The sequence below is a fragment of the Triturus cristatus genome, chromosome 4_2, assembly GCF_964204655.1.
Source record: "Triturus cristatus chromosome 4_2, aTriCri1.1, whole genome shotgun sequence".
Lineage (NCBI taxonomy): Eukaryota > Metazoa > Chordata > Amphibia > Caudata > Salamandridae > Triturus > Triturus cristatus.
In genome coordinates, this window is record NC_140586.1 from 554,779,688 (window position 1) to 554,799,253 (window position 19,566).

Genomic DNA, 19,566 nt, shown 5'->3' on the forward strand with positions numbered 1-19,566 from the left:
TCCCGGCCATCTGGTCACAGGCAGTGCTTTCCAATGGGGCAACCAGATGGCCGTGCCTGCCTTGAAGTCCTGATGAGGGCTCATTTGCCTCCCCGATCCCAGCCAGGGCTCCAGGAGGTCGGGCGCGTCCGCGCCTAGTGTCCCCTTAGTCTCGCAGTGCGCACGGGTTACCAGAAAAAGGGGTAGCTTTCCTCTCCGGATTACTAAGGACAGGGTACTCCAGAACCAGCCCTGGGTCCTTCCTTGGGCCTGCCGCGTGGCAGACTGCCCCGGATGGGGTCCCGTTGGCCCGGGAAGGCTCCCCCTCTGACCTGAGCGGAAGGGGTCGGGTGGTGCCAGGCCCTCAGACGCTTCTGCCCGGAAGGTCCGTAAGCCCTGTGCGCCACGCCGTCACCCCTCTCCGCCCAGCACATTGCCACAGCAGCTCGGAACGAGGTTAGCTGCTGCCGCCTCCAGGCCCCGGCACCCCTGCGTCTCTCTCAGGCTACGCCTCGGCCTGCCTCTCCCTCCAGGGAAGACGGCTGGGCCTGCCAGTGCCCATGTGATCGCACCTCTCCACCCCTCCTGCAAGCCTTCCTGTCCAGGCGTGTGGGCTCCTTCCCCTAGCAGGCTCCCAAGAGGGAGGTGTGTGCGAAGGTTGCCGGTCGGGTATATGGGCATGCAGCTCCCAAACCCACCTTGTCAGCAGGTGCAGCTACCTGGTTGATCCTGCCAGTAGCATATGCTTGTCTCAAAGATTAAGCCATGCACGTGTAAGTACATACGGCCGGTACAGTGAAACTGCGAATGGCTCATTAAATCAGTTATGGTTCCTTTGATCGCTCCACCTGTTACTTAAATAACTGTGGTAATTCTAGAGCTAATACATGCCGACGAGCGCTGACCTCCCGGTATGCGTGCATTTATCAGACCAAGACCAATCTGGCTCACCTGGCTGCTTTGGTGAGCTGGCGATCTGCTGCGAGGCGAGCTACCGCCTGTCCCAACCCCTGCCTCTCAGCGCCCCCTTGATGCTCTTGACTGAGTGTCCTGGGGGTCCGAAGCATTTACTTTGAAAAAATTAGAGTGTTCAAAGCAGCCCAGTCGCATGAATACTTCAGCTAGGAATAATGGAATAGGACTCTGGTTCTATTTTGTTGGTTTTCGGAACTGGGGCCATGATTAAGAGGGACGGCCGGGGGCATTCGTATTGTGCCGCTAGAGGTGAAATTCTTGGACCGGCACAAGACGAACCAAAGCGAAAGCATTTGCCAAGAATGTTTTCATTGATCAAGAACGAAAGTCGGAGGTTCGAAGATGATCAGATACCGTCGTAGTTCCAACCATAAACGATGCCGACTAGCGATCCGGCGGCGTTATTCCCATGACCCGCCGAGCAGCTTCAGGGAAACCAAAGTCTTTGGGTTCCGTGGGAGTATGTTTGCAAAGCTGAAACTTAAAGGAATTGACGGAAGGGCACCACCAGGAGTGGAGCCTGCGGCTTAATTTGACTCAACATGGGAAACCTCACCCGGCCCGGACACGGAAAGGATTGACAGATTGATAGCTCTTTCTCGATTCTGTGGGTGGTGGTGCATGGCCGTTCTTAGTTGGTGGAGCGATTTGTCTGGTTAATTCCGTTAACGAATGAGACTCCTCCATGCTAACTAATTACGCGACACCCAGCGGTTGGCGTCCAACTTCTTAGAGGGACAAGTGGTATTCAGCCACACGAGATCAAGCAATAACAGGTCTGTGATGCCCATAGATGTCCGTGGCTGCACGCGCGCAACACTGAACGGATCAGCGTGTGTCTACCCTTCGCTGACCGGTGCGGGTAACCCGCTGAACCCCGTTCGTGATAAGGATTGGGGATAGCATTTTTTCCCCATGAACGAGGAATTCCCAGTAAGTGCGGGTCATAAGCTTGCATTGATTAAGTCCTTGGCCTTTGTACACACTGCCCGTCGCTACTACCGATTGGATGGTTTAGTGAGGTCCTCGGATCGGCCCCGTCGGGGTCGGCAATGGCCCAGGTGGAGGTCCGAGAAAACGATTAAACTTGACTATCTAGAGGAAGTAAAAGTCGTAACAAGGTTTCCATAGGTGAACGTGCGGAAGGATCATGAACGGCCGAGCGACCGACGGCGCCAGCCTGAAGCCCTCGGCCGCCTCCTGCAAGCACACCGTAGGCTTAGGGCCCAGCCCTGTCCAGGCCTGCGCCGACCAGTGGAGCAGTCCGTGGCCACATGGGGTGCTTGGGTGAGGACCGGGCCTCGGCGGGTCTTCCTCCGCCGGGGGAGGACCCAACCGATTAGGGGACAAGGGGCGGCCCCAGTCCCTTTCTCTGGGAGGGGTACAACAGTGGGCCCTCCCGAGACAGAACCCATGCTCACCCGGCACGAACCCTGCCGTGGGGGGAAACCGAATTGCAGTGCCTCCCTGGGCTGGGATCACCCCCTGCCCCCCACCCTAAAAAGGCCCTGCTGCCCTGGGCCCTCCCGTGCCTGAGTCCCGGCCATTCTCGCGCACCGGCTCTAGGGCGGGGCGACCGCACCGGGTGCTGGCTTCCAGGGAGCACCGTGTTTGCAAGTTTGTTATTTTAAAGCACCTGCTGCTGCCGCACTCTTTTCCTCCAGCAATTTCCGGGCAACAAAAATATGTCTGGATAAATCCTGTGATTAATGTTCTTCCTGAAGAGAGGTCGGAGTTTAGTTTAATTTGGGTTTTGACCCACTATAAAGTAGTGCACAGGGTTAATATGCCTGTTGCAGAAAACAAGTACCGAGCAGATTACAAAGTGCATACAATATAAATAGGTCAGTAGGTTACTCGTTTTAAAAAAGACATCCTTTTGTTACTTGCAATTTATAGGTTAAAATCCTAATATAGGATTTGAATATATAAATTCCAAGAAACAAAATGTCTCTTTTAAAAGCAGTAACCCATTGAGTTATTTACATTCTATGCACTTTGTAATTGTACTAAACTATTAATGTTGCAAAAAGGATTAATTTTGTCAGAAATCTATTTTCATTATTAAAGAGAACCCCCAACTATGGTGTTCCTTTTTAAATTCTGAGCGTATGCTTCTCCAGACCAAGCACTATTAAACTATTCTGCCTACCAGTATGGAGGACATGTGGCTCCTACACCTTGTAGTCCTCTGTCTTATGTAACATTTCCTATACGCTGAGTTACACATGTATGATTGATTGTCTCTGTGTAATGTGTGTGTGATGCAAAGTGCTCTGACACCCTACACTGGTATGAGTGGCTCTATATATGCATCTGAGAGGGAGTGGTTATGGAGACTTGGGCTCTGTTAAAGTGTGGTGCTGAAGGAATCCGTGGCGGAGATGGTCATTGGGGGCGCCAACAAACATTATCGCACCAGGCGCCACCAGCTCTAAAGTCGGCCCTGCTCATGCAGCAGGGCAGCCTGGAAGAGATGGAGCTGAGGGCCTGTGAGGGGACCCCCGGCTGCACTCGGTGGGAGGCGAGTGGGATGGGGAGCACCTCCAACCTGGGCAAGTGTGGGGTGGGCTTCCCACCAACCCGCTGGCATTGGTAGGGGCTGCCTGGCAGCTGACGTGCAGGTGGGGTGACCCTCCCTCTTTGCCAGGTACCCGGTTTGACAAGGTCCTGTGCGGCTGGGCTGAGGGGTTTTAAGACTCGTGCGGTCCCTCCCGGTTACCCTGGGAGGGACTGGTGGCGGTGCCCCCTTCCTCGCCCGCGGGTGGGTGGGGGGAGGGACTCCTAGGCCGAGCACCTGGTAAAGTTTTTTTTCCTCCCAATGGTGCTGTCTGACTCCCAGAGGGGAAGCACCTGGCCCGTCTCGCCGCATGGGCAGTGGATGGACGGCGTTGCCTTCCTTCCGCCTCTCCTGCGCCCGCAGGTGAGCAAACGTTTTCAAAAAGTTGCCTGTGACTCTTGGCGATGGATCACTCGGCTCGCGCTTCGATGAAGAACGCAGCTAGCTGAGAATTAGTGTGAATTGCAGGATACATTGATTATCGACACTTCGAACTCACCTTGCGGCCCCGGGTGCCTTCCGGGCCTACACCTGTCTGAGGGTCGCTCAATCGTCAATCGCCCCAGGGCTTCCATGGGATGCAGCAGGGGCTGTCGCAGGGTTAGCTCCGCTGCCCTTTGTCCCACCACAAGGTAAGACACCCGATCGCCTGTGGCAGGGTCCCTCTCCGGGTCCTGCTGTGGAGGTACGTTGCCGGCGGCTAGCCCTGCTTCGCCTCGGCAAGGGTGGGGGGGTAGGCGACCGGTCCGCCTGGCTGCATGCCCCACATAGCTGTCTGCCCGGGCGCACATGCCTTGGGTGCTCACCTTCACGGCTGGCTTCCTGGGAGGGCAAACCCCCTCCAGATCCGATCCAGGGAAAGAGGGTGCTTGCTGCCGGGATGCCACGCCCCTACTCCGACAGGGGCCTGGTCTTCCCCGGCGGCTCACCCGACGCTTCTGCGTTTTTTCAACTACGACCTCAGATCAGACGTGGCGACCTGCTTATTTTAAGCATATTACTAAGCGGAGGAAAAGAAACTAACCAGGACACACCGGGGGCAAGTGGTCTGCGGCGATGTCGGTTACCCACCCGATCCGTCTTGAAACACGGACCAAGGAGTCTAACACGTGCGCGAGTCTGAGGGCCGAACGAAACCCTGTGGCGCAATGAAGGTGAGGGCCGGCGCTTTCAGCAGCGGGCCCACCACCGGCCCGTCTCGCCCGCTCCGTCGGGGAGATGGAGCATGAGCGTGCGTGATAGGACTTGAAAGATGGGGAACTATGCCTGGGCAGGGCGAAGCCAGAGGAAGCTCTGGTGGAGGTCCCTAGCGGTCCTGACGTGCAAATCAGCCGTCCGACCTGGGTTTAGGGTGAAAAGACTAATCGAACCATCTAGTAGCTGGTTCCCTCCGAAGTTTCCCTCAGGATAGCTTGTGCTCGGAGCCCCCAGTTTTATCTGGTAAAGCAAATGATTAGATGTCTTGGGGCCCAAACTATCTCAGCCTATTCTCAAACTTTAAATGGGTAAGAAGCCGGGCTCGCTGGCGTGGAGTCGGACATGGAATGCGAGTGCCTAGTGGGCCACTTTTGGTAAGCAGAACTGACGCTGCGGGATAAACTGAACACCGGGTTAAGGCGCCCGATGCCAACGCTCATCAGACCCCAGAAAAGGTGCTACTTGATATAGACAGCAGGACGGTGGCCATGGAAGTCGGAATACGCTCACCTGCCGAATCAACTAGCCCTGAAAATGGATGGCGCTGGAGAGTCGGGCCCATACCCGGCCATCGCCGGCACTAAGAGCCGCGGGGGCTATGCCGCGACGAGTAGGAGGGCCGCTGCGGTGCGAATGGAAGCCCGGGGGCGAGGGCCTGGGTGGAGCCGACGCAGGTGCAGCTCTTGGTGGTAGTAGCAAATATTCAAACGAGAACTTTGAAGGCCGAAGTAGAGAAGGGTTCCATGTCAACAGCAGTTGAACATGGGTCAGTCGGTCCTAAGAGATGGGCGAGCGCCGTTCGGAAGGGACGGGCGATGGCCTCTGTTACCCTCGGCCGATTGAAAGGGAGTCTGGTTCAGATCCCCGAACCCGGAGTGGTGGAGGCGGACGCCTTCGCGGTGTCCAGTGCGGTAACGCAAATGATCCCGGGGAAGCCGTTGGAGCCTTGGGGAGAGTGCTCTTTTCTTCATGAAGGGCAGGGCGCCCTGGAATGGGTTCGCCCCGAGAGAGGGGCCCAAGCCTTGGAAAGCGTCGCGGTTCCGGCGGCGTCTGGTGAGCTCTCGCTGGTCCTTGAAAATCCGGGGAAGATGGTGTAAATCTCGCGCCGGGCCGTACCCATATCCGCAGCAGGTCTCCAAGGTGAACAGCCTCTGGCATATTGGAACAATGTAGATAAGGGAAGTTGGCAAGTCAGATCTGTAACTTCGGGATAAGGATTGGCTCTAAGGACTGAGTCAGTCGGGCTGGGGCTCAAAGCGGGGCTCGGCGCGAGCCACGGCTGGGATGGGCGCCACCCAACAGGGTGGTGGCGACTCTGGATGCGAGCCGGGCCCTTCCTGTTGATCACCCCAGCTGCGGTGATCGCCTCTCCCCGCGTCCCGTCCCACGGGGCGCAGGGCCGGGGTTCTGCCTCGGCCGGCACCTAGTAGCTGACTTAGAACTGGTGCGGACCAGGGGAAACCAACTGTTTAATTAAAGCAAAACATCGCGAAGGCCCGAGGCGGGTGTTGACGCGATGTGATTTCTGCCCAGTGCTCTGAATGTCAAAGTGAAGAAACTCAATGAAGCGCGGGTAAACGGCAGGAGTATCTATGACTCTCAACCTATTCTCAGTTGTAGTGGCCTTTACCTCCCAGTGGTCCCACCGGTGACTTCCTCCATAGTGCTAGACTCTGCGTAGAGAAGTCTATAGAGACAGGCCAAATAAGGTTCTATCATGGCGGTGAGTGTGATAGTGAGAACTGGCGAAGCAAACAAACACAATTCCAGATGGGGTAGTTCCTGGAGATTAAAAACCCCGTTAAGATGGCATAAGGAGGTGCTGTCTTTTCCAGAAATCATTAACCTCCTCACTGAATTTCTCAAACCAGCAACCGCTTCAAACAATGCAACAAGCAACGACGATTCAGATCACGATATAGGCCCTAGTTCACCTACCGTAGCAGATGAAGACACAACAGTAGACCTCAGAGAAACCATCGAGATTATGGCCTCCTCAGCCAAGAATGACATTGTTACAACCAACTTTGAAAATCTACCTGATGTGTACGAGGTCAGCAAAGAATTATTAACAAAGAAAAGTGACTACACAAAAAAACTCACATATTGGAAATACCCAAACGAAAAGTATAAACGTGACTTGTGTGGAGACATATTGGCAACTTTTAAAGCATTGAGAAAACATGTCTCCAACAAGCATAAAGGCTTCTATCTCAAAACTTATTGCTCAAAATGTGACAAAGAAGCCGAATACCACAAAATTGCATGCCATTATGCCAAATGTATAGGAAGACCTCAAAAAGAAGAGCTGCCATTCTTGTGCAGCTTCTGTGACCTCAGATTTGGAAAAAAAGATTGGAGTTTCACAACATGCTCGGCATGCGCATCCAAGAGCGCAAAATTAGGTTAGACTATCCGCTCTAGCAAGCAGCAAACCATCAAAATTATGGTCACAGGAAGAAATACTGCTACTAGCAGAATTGGAAAAAGTGTATGAGAACAAGAGAAATATTATTGTGCTGATGGTTCCACATTTTGACAGTAAAAACAGAAAACAAATTGCAGAAAAAAGAAGAGATAGAAGAGATAAGAGTAAAAAAATCGGCAAAAGATTTACTGCAAGCATCAAGTGTTTCTGAGAATGACTCTTGCGATGAATCAGAGGTTACAGTGGAAGTAACAACAGAACAGCGCAGAGACTTTATCATTCGCAAACGTGCGCAAAAGATCAAAAACTTTGAGCTGCAGGATAGAATCACAGAAGTCGAGAAGTACACCCAAAACATAGAGCAACACAATGCTGCTATGGATCTGATGGATGAGATAGTGACTTATATCTCAGAAAACTCCACTGATATAAGTCCTGTACCAGCAAATCGTAGAGAACCAGCAAGCAAACTCAATAATGAGCCTATGAACTCTACTCAAAATGAGCGCCAGAATGCCTCAGTAGAAAACAAGATAACAAAGACAGACCAGAAAAACAGAAGCCTTAATTGGACACACAAGAAAAATTATGCAAAAGCAAAGAGCAGCTATAAAGAATACCAGGCAATGTTTAAAAAAGACAAAATGAAAATTGCCAGGATTATCACTGATGGGGCATAAGATGCCACTTTCCAAATCAATGCTGATGACATTTTCCAGTACTACAAAGGCATAATTGAAAAAGAAAACAAGAAAAACCCTAAATTTATACTGATTGATCGAATACCGGATGAATGGGAAATTAGAAATGTATGTAAAGAAATTAGACTGCTCGAAATAACTAATGCCTTCGATGACTCAGATTTAAAGAAAGCAGTGAGGCCTGATAAGATTGGTCTGAATGACTTGAATAAAGTGCATAGCAAGCAACCAAGACTGCTGCACAGAATTTTATTGTCTTGGTTATCGATGAGCAGAGTACCAGAAAGTATCAAAAAGAACCGGTCGATATTGATACCTAAGAATGTACCGATTTAGTGAACCTAAAAAAATCAGTAATTGGCGTCCAATTACCATCGGTACTGCGTTCATGAAGTTATTCACAAAAATACTAACTTAAAAGACACTCATTTTTTGTTGAATTGAATACGAGACAAAAAGGCTTCATGAAGGTGAGAGGTTGTCTCGAGAATCTGACTCTTCTAAAATATCATAAAAGGGGCACGAAAAAACTTTCACTCATTATCAGTAGTGTTCATAGATACCTCAAAAGCCTTTGACTCTGTCAGCCATGGTCACATTCTACAGAGTCTCGCAAGGCACAGAGTTCCATCATACATCAGAGACATAATAAAAGACTTGTACACTGATAAGTACGCACAATATGAGGGTAGAGGCTATAGATACCGCACCTTACAAATGAATAGTGTTCTTTATTTGAGATTCTTACAGTGCAAGGAACCAAGGAACACTCCCCTCTATGTTCCTCACCAGGAACAAGTCTTGTCACAAACTTACACACAAAGGGGTTCAGCACTGTTCAAAGAAGTCAATGATTATATAAAAGGATGTCCAAAACGTCAATATACTTTTCTTGAAAAAAATCCTTTTCTTTATTGCATATTCACATAAACATGAAGAGTCATGGCCACATAGACATGAAGAATCATAGCCGACGCGTTTCGTCTCTAGAAAGAGACTTCTTCAGGGCTTCTCGAAATAATAAAAGAATTGTTCAAAGTGATGGTTATGTGAATTGAACCAGCAACCGTGAATTCCAAATTGACAAAAAGATTTCTTTAATGATGAGTATCGATTCTGGCATGGTAACCCGTATCTCCTGGTCTCGTTGTTTTCAGTAAGAAAACGAGAACAGGAGATACGGGTTACCATGCCAGAATCGATACTCATCATTAAAGAAATCTTTTTGTCAATTTGGAATCCACTCTTCATGTTTATGTGAATATGCAATAAAGAAAAGGATTTTTTTCAAGAAAAGTATATTGACGTTTTGGACATCCTTTTATATACTCATTGACTTCTTTGAACAGTGCTGAACCCCTTTGTGTGTAACTTATACACTGACTCGACAACATTTTCCAAGGAAAAGAGCAACGAACCAACTCCTGAAATAACAATGAAATCTGGGGATAAACAAGGTGACTCTTTATCCTCACTGCTATTTAGCATTGCCATGGATCCTCTGATCTGTATTCTTCAGAAAGACGGCAAGGGCTTCACATTCAGATCTGATGGTCTTATTGAGCAAATCACTGCTCTCGCCTTTGCCAATGACATCGTAGTACTCAGCAGCACCTGGGAAGGAATGAGTACAAATCTGAAAATCCTTGAAAAATTCAGTAAAAGAACAGGATTAAAACGTAATGTGAAAAAGACACATGGATTTTATATCAGTCACCATAAAGATAAAATCCTGATTAACAACTGTAAACCATGGCAGTTTGAAAAACAAAATATTGAAAACATTCATCCAGGAGAAAGTGAGAGATACCGCGGATTGAACTTTGATCCACACACTGGCCATACAAGCAACAACAAAATTAATGAGGTTCTTTCAATTGAGCTACAAAACTTGATAATCTACCACTTAAGCCCACGCAGAAAATAGAAATTTTGTGTCAGTACTTGATCCCTAAACTCATTTAAATTGGAAATGACAGGAACAGAAGCTAAAACTTTAAATGTTCTGGATCAAACAATAAAAAATTATATCAAACATTTTCTACACCTTCCTGCATACACATGTGATGGTCTCCTATATTCGAAAAGATCATTTCGAAGCCTCAGTATACCAAAACTATGTACAACAATTGGTCTAAACAAAGTCAGTAGTTTATTGTATCTCAGGGCAGCTCCAGATCTGTACATAGCTTATTCATTCATGTATGCAGGAGAAGTAATCAATGAAAAAATTGATAACATCATCAAAACGCACAAACTCAACATTTTAGACAGTAGGTTTCTGAGTTATGATTTGAATTTGTTAGCAAAATATGATTGGAGAAAATAAAAATTTGAGATCTGGGCAAATCTCCCTGTCCAAGGTGATGTTATAAAATACTTAGCAAGTAATCCAACCTCAAATTTCTGGATCAGCAAGCATAACAAAATGAAAGAAAATGAATACATAGCCGCGCTGATGTTAAGAGCAAATGTCTTGTATACTAGAGAAACCATCACTAGGGGAAGAAATTGTACATTTGCTACATGTAGGTACTGTAAAGATGTTTGCGAAACAATTTCACATATTTCAGATGCATGTCCCAAAACCAAGGACATTAGGATATAAAGACATAATAAAATTCTGGAATTGCTCATTGATAGAGCAAAAAGGTGTGGTTGGAAGGCATATAGGGAACCTCATGTTAAGAATAATCAAGGTGAACTACGAAAACCAGATGTAGTGTTTATCAAAAATGGTACAGCTGTAGTGATTGATGTTTAAATTTGTTATGAAAACTCACAGAATTCCCTTGAATTATTGTTTGAGAGTAAAGTTAAATACTATCAGGATCTGTCACAGCAAATCAAAGATCTCACCAAATGTAACACAGCTTTATTGTTGGATGTCGTGGTATTTGGCCTCAATGTAATGATGTTGCTCTGGCTGATCTAGGTCTGCAAATGTCATTTCCGTTCAAGAAAAATGTTTGCCTGACTACTTTAATGGACACTCTTAAAATGTGCAAAGTATTCATGGACAATTAAATATCAAGCTTATGCTGAGATACACACTTTCTTGCAGCACACATGTCACCCTTAAAGCATATTGTTTTAAACTGTTGATTCATCAATATTTAAATGTGGTTATACAGTTACATAATAGTTTATAGTTGACACAAGATTTAGTATAGATGTGAATTTTCTAGAATTTTATACATGTGCATTTTCTAGTTAGATGTGCAATTTATAGACGTGTATTTTTATAGATGTGTGCCTATAACAATTTAGATACAAATGTGTACATCATAATTATTGAAATGTCTTGAATGATGAAAAGGTCTCAAATAATTACATACACATAATCACCGCATACCACACATTGATTATTGATGTCCTGCTAATCATACTTTAATTTCTCAGAACTGTTCGTAGACAATTTAAATTGTTGGAATAGTACTGCAGGGTGTACTATCTCTGGCCTATACGTGATCCCAGTTCCAGTGAGGACAGCGTTCAGTGTGGCTGTACTCCGGAGCGAACAAATGTTGGATTGTTGGAATCAAAACCAATTTGACGCTGATGGGCAGCATAATAACCCAGAATGAGCCACCACGTGGTGGTACAGAAATAGCCAAATGCCTCGTCATCTAATTAGTGACGCGCATGAATGGATGAACAAGATTCCCACTGTCCCTACCTACTATCTAGCGAAACCACAGGCTTGGTAGAATCAGTGGGGAAAGAAGGCCTTGTTGAACTTAACTCTAGTCAGGCACTGTGAAGAGACATGAAAGGTGTGGGATAAGTGGGAGGCCTTTGGGCCGCCGGAGAAATACCACTACTCTTATCGTTTTTTCACTTACCCGGTGAGGCGGGGCGAGCCCCGTGGGGCTCTTGCTTCTGACTCCAAGCCCCTGGTGCCTGCCGAGCGCAACCAGCTCCGGGAACAGTGGCAGGTGGGGAGTTTGACTGGGGCGGTACACCTGTCAAACGATAACACAGGTGTCCTAAGACGAGCTCAGGGGGGGCAGAAACCTCCGGCGGAGCAGAAAGGCAAAAGCTTGCTTGATCTCAATTTTCCGTATGAATACAGACCGTTTTTTGATCTGTCGATGTCGGCTCTTCCTATCATTCTGAAGCAGAATTCACCAAGCGTTGGATTGTTCACCCACTGATCGGGATTGTGAGCTGGGTTTAGACTGTTGTGAGACGGGTTAGTTTTACCCTACTGATGATGTGTTGTTGCAATAGTAATCCTGCTCAGTACGAGAGGAACCGGAGGTTCAGACATTTGGTGTATGTGCTTGGCTGAGGAGCCAATGGGGTGAAGCTACCATCTGTGGGATTATGACTGAACGCCTCTTAAGTCAGAATCCCCCCTAAACCGTAACGATACCGCAGTGCCGTTGGGCCTCGGTTGGCCTGGGATAGCTGGCCTCTCATGGGGTGGCCGGTGCGTATAGCCGCTCGCTAGGGGACAGGCGCGTGGATGGAAGGGGGCCTCCTCCATCGCCCTTAGTGCACCACATGTTCATGGGGCACCAGGTGCTAAATCATTCGTAGACGACCTGATTCTGGGTCAGGGTTTCGTAAGTAGCAGAGCAGCTACCTCGTTGCGATCTATTGAAAGTCATCCTCTGAGCCAAGCTTTTATCTTTCCGTGCATGGGTGCCTGTGGATGCCCTCCTCCACCACACCCAGGAGTGGGTCCCTCAGCTGCCGGGATGGTGGGAGAGATGCGGAGGGAAGTACGTGGGCCGCCTCCACCATGTGCCCTCTGGCACGGGGGCATCCCCCTCCCTTCCCTGCGCCACCGGGGTGTGGGGATGACGGCCATCATCCCTTGCAGGTCAGCAGGGTGACCAAATGGCCTGGGCCAGCCGCCCCGCCTTCCCCCTGCTCCCAAACAAGTCGAGCAGGGAGGTGAGCAGCCCCGGGGAAGGAGCCTCCCAAGCAGCGGCCTCGGAGCGCCTGACCACCCTCACCGTCGTCAAACGGCAAGGGTGACTGGGTCCTGCTGCCTCAGGCCATCTGGGTGCTGGGTCCGGCTGCCTCAGGCCATCTGGGTCATCCCGGGCCATCAGGTCGCCTGGCTGCATGACCAGATGGTCCTCCGGGCCGTGCGACCAGATGGACCTGCGGGCTGGTCGACCACATAGCCCTGCATGCCGGGTGACCAGATGGCCGCCCGGCTGGGCTTTCTCCAACTTTTGTCCTTCCCCAGGGTTCTGTAAGTTATTAGTCGAGGAAAATGGGCTCCCTTGGCAGGCCGGCGGGGAGAGGACATGACCTGGGCTTAACCCCTCCTTGGTTCCAGCCGAGGGTCCGGGTGCTGGGTACGGGGGTCCATCGGGGCCAGGGGAGGCTCTCCCTGGCCTGGCTAGGGTTCGGAAGCTTGGACTGGGCCCAGGACTCGAGCTCCGTCTGGCGTGCTCCGGGAGCCCCCATCCTGCCAGCCAGCCGAGGGTCGCTGGGGACGGGGGTCCGCCAGGGCCTGGGGAGGCTTGTCCCAGCCTGGCTAGGGCTTGGAAGCTGGGACCGGGCCTGGGGCTTGGGGTACGTCTGGCCGGCCACGGGGTGCGGGAGCCCCCCATCCTGCAAGCCATCCGAGGGTCCGGGCCCTGGGGACAGGGGTCCATCGGGGAGGCTGTACCAGGCCTGGCTAGGGCTTGGAAGCTGGGACCGGGCCCGGGGCTTGAACTCCGCCTGGCGGGAACCCCGGTCCTGCAAGCCAGACGCAGGTCTGGGCGCTTGCGACCAGGGTCCATCAGAGCCCGGGGAGGCTCGTCCTGGCCTGGCTAGGGTTCGGAAGCTGGGACTGGGGCTTGAGCTCCGTCCGGTGGGACCCAGGGTGCGGGAGCCCCCCGTCCTGCAAGCCAGCTGAGGGTCTGGACGCTGGGGACTGGGGTCCACCGGAGCCCAGGGAGGCTCTCCCCGGCCTGGCTAGGGTTCGGAAGCTGGGAACAGGCCCGGGGCTTGAGCTCTGTCCAGCGGGCCCTGGGGTGCGGGAGCCCCCCCGGTCCTGTAAGCCATTGGAGGGTCCGGGCGCTGGGGACGGGGGTCCATCAGGGTCCAGGGAGGCTCTCCCCAGCCTGGCTGCGTTCAGAAGCAGGGACCGGGCCAGGGAGCAGGGGTGGCTGGCTAACTTCGGAGCAGAGTTATCTGCCCACCCCTAGTAGAAGGCTGGCTTAGTATATGGTGCACACTTATTTAAGTAACGCACCTTGCACTAATCCAGGCAACTCTTCTGGTGATTTTAGTGGTCTTTGATAACCATAGAAAGCTCTCAAAGTGGTAGTTGTGGAGAGCAGCCTTCAGGGTTATCTTGAAGGAGGGTAAAGCAACTTTTTTTTACCAGTTTAATCTGTAGTGTAGGTTAAATTAAAAGAAACCACACAGTGTGTATACAAAAATACTTCTATTTATTACACAACACCCACTAACACATTGGTATATCTCCTACCTGGAGATATCAATATAATACACAGGAATACTCAATAAGCGAATCAGGTAAGTAGCGCAAAATACAGTGGTCTCCAGGGGAAGAGCAAACCATATACTAAGAAAGTGGAATGCGAACTGCAACGGAGGACAGGACTTAGACCAGAAGACCCAGAGGAGCTGGGGACACAAGGAACCACCCATGGTAAGTATCCAGGAACCCCACGGAGGCTTTGTGCAGAGTGGGAAACCAGACGCGTTCCCAATGGAAGTCAATGGAGAAGTTGCAGTTTTACAGGAGAAGGGCCCTTCCCAGAGGACCCTTAAGAATTCCCTTGCAGGACGAAAGGTTGGGAAGCCACCACACCCGTTGACGCCCCGGGAACCAGGTTACATACACCAGGGAAGCCAAGTGCATAGGGGTGCAGAAATGACGGAAACCTCCGTAGAAGGCAATGGAAGACTTGGAAGAAAATGCCTCTGGAGAAGAAGGTAAAGAGGTCCGGTGGAATCCAAGGGTGGATTCTAGAAGTGAGGAACCTATAAGCAGAGAGGATAGAGTCTTTGCCACCAGGAAGTGACCAGGAGGCACAACGACACAATGCCCACTGATGTTGGGAGGTTCAGAAGAGTTCATGGTGACCTTGTCGCTGCAACTGTGAGGAGCAGGCGACACTGAGGAAGACCAGGAGCCGTGCATGAGCTGTCCCACGTTGGATGCCAGTGACTAGGTGGTTGGTGTCCGGCGGGAGCACCAACAAGCCTGGATAGCTGCAACTGGCATGGAGAACGAAGAAGGAGGAACATTAGGACCTGCAAGGTCCAAGGGGTTCACCAACAGCATTAGAGTTGGAGCAGGCACCAAGCAAGCAGGTGAGCCCAATGTAGCCGTAGAAGACTCTCAGGAGGACCCACAGGCCAAAGGCACAGGAGTCGCAAGAGAACCTCTAGCAGCTCACCAAAAATGAAGTCCCACAGTGCAGAGGATGTGGTGAGGACACTCAGCTTGGAGTAGAGAAATGCTGGAGGCTGGAGCTTCTTGTAGCCCAAAGATCTTCAGAGTACAGAGCCAACAAGCCCTGGCAATGGCAAGTCAACACGGTGCACAGGGGTTTGGGCCCAGCGGTTTTGACGAGGGATACTGGCCTCAAAATTGCAGAGAGGACAGATCAGACTTCGGGGGAGTTGTAGAACCACCACCTGTGTTGTTGAGCCTCGGGAAGTCCATAGGACAACAGGAACAGGAGAACAGTTAGCTTTGTTGCGGTGCCTGCAGATGCAGGGGAGTGACTCCTTCACTCCAAGGGAGATTTCTTTGGGTGTCCTTTATGCCCACAGGTCTGTTTAAGAACCTGGAAGAAGCACATACATCAAAGAAGACCTGAAGAACAGCGAGACCAAGAGCAGCAGGAGTCTTCATTGATGCAGTCTTGGTTTCAGCCCAACGTAGTCCAAGTGTCATGTCCAGATGGTTGAAGAGCAACGTAATTTCAGGCTTCAGTCTTGTCCCACGACGAATCTTAAGACCCACCCACAGGTAAGCCCTTAAGTATCCTAAAGAAAGGGTTTGAACAACTCAGGGGTCCCTCCCAAAGGATGGGATGGACAGAGAGAAGGGTAGTCCTGTGTCCAATTTGGTGGTAGAGTGGGAGTCAAGGGATCCCTGAACTGGCTCAAACTAAAATATGCTAGGTGGGCACCAAATGTGCCCTTCGAAACAGTCTGGTGGCGCTGCCAAGTGCCCCCACCCCAGCCCAATATACTAAGTCCTGGCTGGGAGGTGGTCACACCTCCCTTTGACAGGAAACCTATTGTTCTACCTTCTCCTGCTCGAGCTCAACTCCAACACTGGAATTGGTGTTGGGGTATGATTCCAACATGTTTGATACCAAACATGACTGGGTTCGGTGCAGCCATTATGTGGTTAGATATCTTGTAATGACTGATGTCAACTATATGTATTAAAATAGCTGACCACACTTACAAAGCCTGGAGTATTGGCTCTGGGGTTTGTAGGGGTGTACTGCTCATGCAGGGTCACACTCACACTTCTAACCAAGCACCCAGGACTGAAGGGCCTGCCTTATAAGTTTTAAGTGCAGTGACCTCAGATATAAGGAAACTTTTATCTGTCGTGAGCGGTTCAAGCACCAACTCACACAGGCTGCAATGGCAGGCCTGTAGTCACAGTTTGAGTGGACTCCCGTGGGTGGCACAATTCATGCTGCAGCCCATGGAAGACCCCTGGTGTACCTTTGCGCTGGGTACCTTAGTACCATATACTAGCGACTTACAAGGGTACACCTGTAGCCAATTGTGAATGTACAATGTTCTTACCATAGTCAATTTGGGGAGAAAGCACAGTGACCGGGATCCAGATTTGTAGGATCCCGGTCAAAAACATACTGACACCAAGCAAAAAGTGGGGGTAATAATGAAAGCAGATCCTACTTTTCTACACTCCCTCGTCCATGGTACACAAACCTTAAATCATGCATAAGAGTTCAGTAGAATGTGTGATGGGACTGAATGTAATAAAGCAGATTTTGTTAACTGTGCTAACTGTTTAAGGTAGTTCTCTTACTTAAAGCAGAATTTCGTGTTCCTGCTTCTGCAGTCGGCTAGAGCATAGATCTTGCAAACATTCTGCACTATAGCTTTAGCTTTTTTACTAATGTCGTAATCTAAAAGTTCAGTTCATAAATAGTACACAAATATGTATAAATTAAGATGCTTTCGGTCACCCGTGTTTATCCTTTGGTCTTTTGAACTCGCGTTCTCATTTTGCTATCCCCACCCCGTCATAGCATACAGCATGGGACAATGGGTCAGCCTTCTTCAGCCTTTGGCTGACTTGCACTGTGAGTCACTGCATTTTGCCTGATCACAAGGGCACATCAGCCTAGAAGGAAGTGCACTTCGGTGTTAGGGCTGCTGGGCCAATACTTGAGTTTGCCAGTGTTTTTCTTTCATTTTCTTTCTTTTAGTATTTGTGTGATTAAACTAGTTTACTGTAAAGTCAATAGTACCTTATATTTGTAATTCCCAAGAATTTTTTTTTCCGGTTATTTGCATTTAAACAAAAAACAATCCCATAGGTGTTATAAGAACACCTGCCTCCTATATGAAACCTATTCTACTATATTAACTTGTATGTGTTTGTTATTGATAATTTGGAGACATGCACCCTCTACATAAATGAAAGATCACAACAAACCTCCCTCCTATGACAAATACTTTGATAACAGGGTGGTTGGTGCAAGACCCTGTGGACAAGGGGATGGCAAAATAGGGTACCTAATAAACTTCCTCTATGGCTGGGAAATATGTTGGGTCAAGTATGTTATACAGGGCTTCTGTGGTTCGGGTGTTTCTGCAAATTCCAAACTAAGAGCCTTGTTGTCTAGTGCTGTCTTGCATTCTTTCACGGATCTCCGATCTGATTATGGAATGCATAAAGAGCCAGTTCTTTTGGTGTCTCTAATTCTGAGATACCATCTCCCCCATCTCAAACAACTGAAAGCCCACCCGACTTCCATCCACTTGAAGCCAGGTTGTTAATAGAAGACATGGGAGAACATACAAAAGCCTTATTGTGCTACTCATTAGTGGGCCACACCCCTGATACCTTTGAATACCCCCAACAATCATGAAAAAATGACATAGCAAGCGCACACATGAACAATGGCAGGAAGCGAGGATAGCTCCTCATGAAAATGCCATAACAACCCAATTCCTGATGATCCATTTCAACTACCTACACTGCACATATTTCACTTGGCAGTTACTGTAGCATCTTGGTCAAATAAGATCTCCCGAATGCGTACGATGTGTGAATCAATCCACGGATTTCCTCCATGCCATATTCTTTTGACCACAGATTAGACTCTCTTAAGAGGAAGTGCATCGCTCTGTTGGAAAAGTACTGGCGGGGAAGTTAAAGAAGGGCGCAGAATATGTGTCCTTACATATATTTTCTGACATAGACACTAAGAGATGTGAAATGGCACCCCTATGAATTGGATTTGTCATCATCAAAAGTGATCATCCAAGAACTGGCCTAATGCAGAACCCCCTAACTTAAAACACTGGTGTGTGACTTAGATTACTGCATGATCCTTAACCCCTTCGCTGCTAGGCCTCCCCCCACCCCTCCCCCCCCCCCCCCCCCCACCCCGTGCTAAGCCTTTTTTTGGCTATTTGGGGTAGTGGGCGCTTAGGCCCCTGTAACTTTTTGACCACATAAGGTATCCACGCCAAATTTGCGTCCTTTTCTTCCAACATCATGGGGATTGTAAAGGTACCCAGGGTTTGTGGATTCCCCTGGTGGGGTCCCAGAAATTAGCCAAAATACAGCTAAATTTTGGTTTTTTTGGGAAAAATGGGACAAAAGGGCTGCAAATGAAAGTGGCTGGGTTTTTCCCTGCAAATGGTATCAAAAAGGGTTTGTGGGGCTGAAATCACAATTTTCCCAGCTTTTAGGGAACAACAGACTTTTGTCAGAAAACCAAAATTTTTTACACAGTTTTGGCATTTTTCTGGGACAGAGCCTATTTCTGCTATTTTTTGTGCTTTCAATCTCCTTCCAGTTAATGGTAGAAATGGGTATGAAAGCAATAATGGATCCTGGAAAGCTATACATTTTAGAAAGTTCGACAAAATTTTGAATTCAGCAAGGGGTCATTTGTGTAGATCCTTCAAGATTTCTTTATAGAAACTAACAGTAAAATATTGGAAAAATTTAAATGTAGTTGAAAAAAACAGCCTTTTGTGTCAACGTTTTCCCTGTAACTTCTTCTAATTATGACAGCTCTTTGAAAGCAATATACGGTTACATCCGCTGGACCTTTCTGGTTGTGGGGATATATAGGACTTGTAGGTTCACCAAGAACCCGACAAACCCAGAGTCAAAAACTGAGCAGCAATTTGCAATGGAAAAATCGGTATGAAAGACACCTATGTATTTCTGAAATGGGAACAAATTATAGAGTTTAGAAACAGATATTTGCACATTTTCGAAATTGGGAATACTCCTACTAGCTTGAGAATTATCGGTCATTTTTCAAAATGACTTCTTTTTTACACAATGTCTTTCATTTGGAAGGCAGAAATGCATCGAAATTCAATAGGTAATAACAGTTGCTTTACAAATCTGAATTACCCTAAGTCCCCCGATAACAATGGTACCTCACTTGTGTGGGTAGGCATAGTGCCCACAACAGGAAATGGCTCAAAACCCAACGTGAACACACCACAAACCTATCCATTTTTGACAACTAGACACCCAGGGGAATCCAGGATGG

General features: G+C 48.9%; 1 non-coding gene and 2 pseudogenes across 1 annotated transcript; all 3 read left to right on the plus strand.

The window, feature by feature from the left end:
• Positions 1 to 695: 695 nt before the first annotated feature.
• LOC146834677 (18S ribosomal RNA) lies at positions 696 to 2,108 on the plus strand (annotated as a pseudogene).
• Positions 2,109 to 3,907: 1,799 nt separating this feature from the next.
• On the plus strand, positions 3,908 to 4,059 carry LOC146834678 (5.8S ribosomal RNA). Its single transcript, XR_014960883.1, has one exon. It is a non-coding gene; the product is annotated as a 5.8S ribosomal RNA (ribosomal RNA).
• A 410-nt stretch (positions 4,060 to 4,469) lies between these two features.
• Positions 4,470 to 12,476, plus strand: LOC146834679 (28S ribosomal RNA; annotated as a pseudogene).
• The last annotated feature ends 7,090 nt before the right edge of the window (positions 12,477 to 19,566 follow it).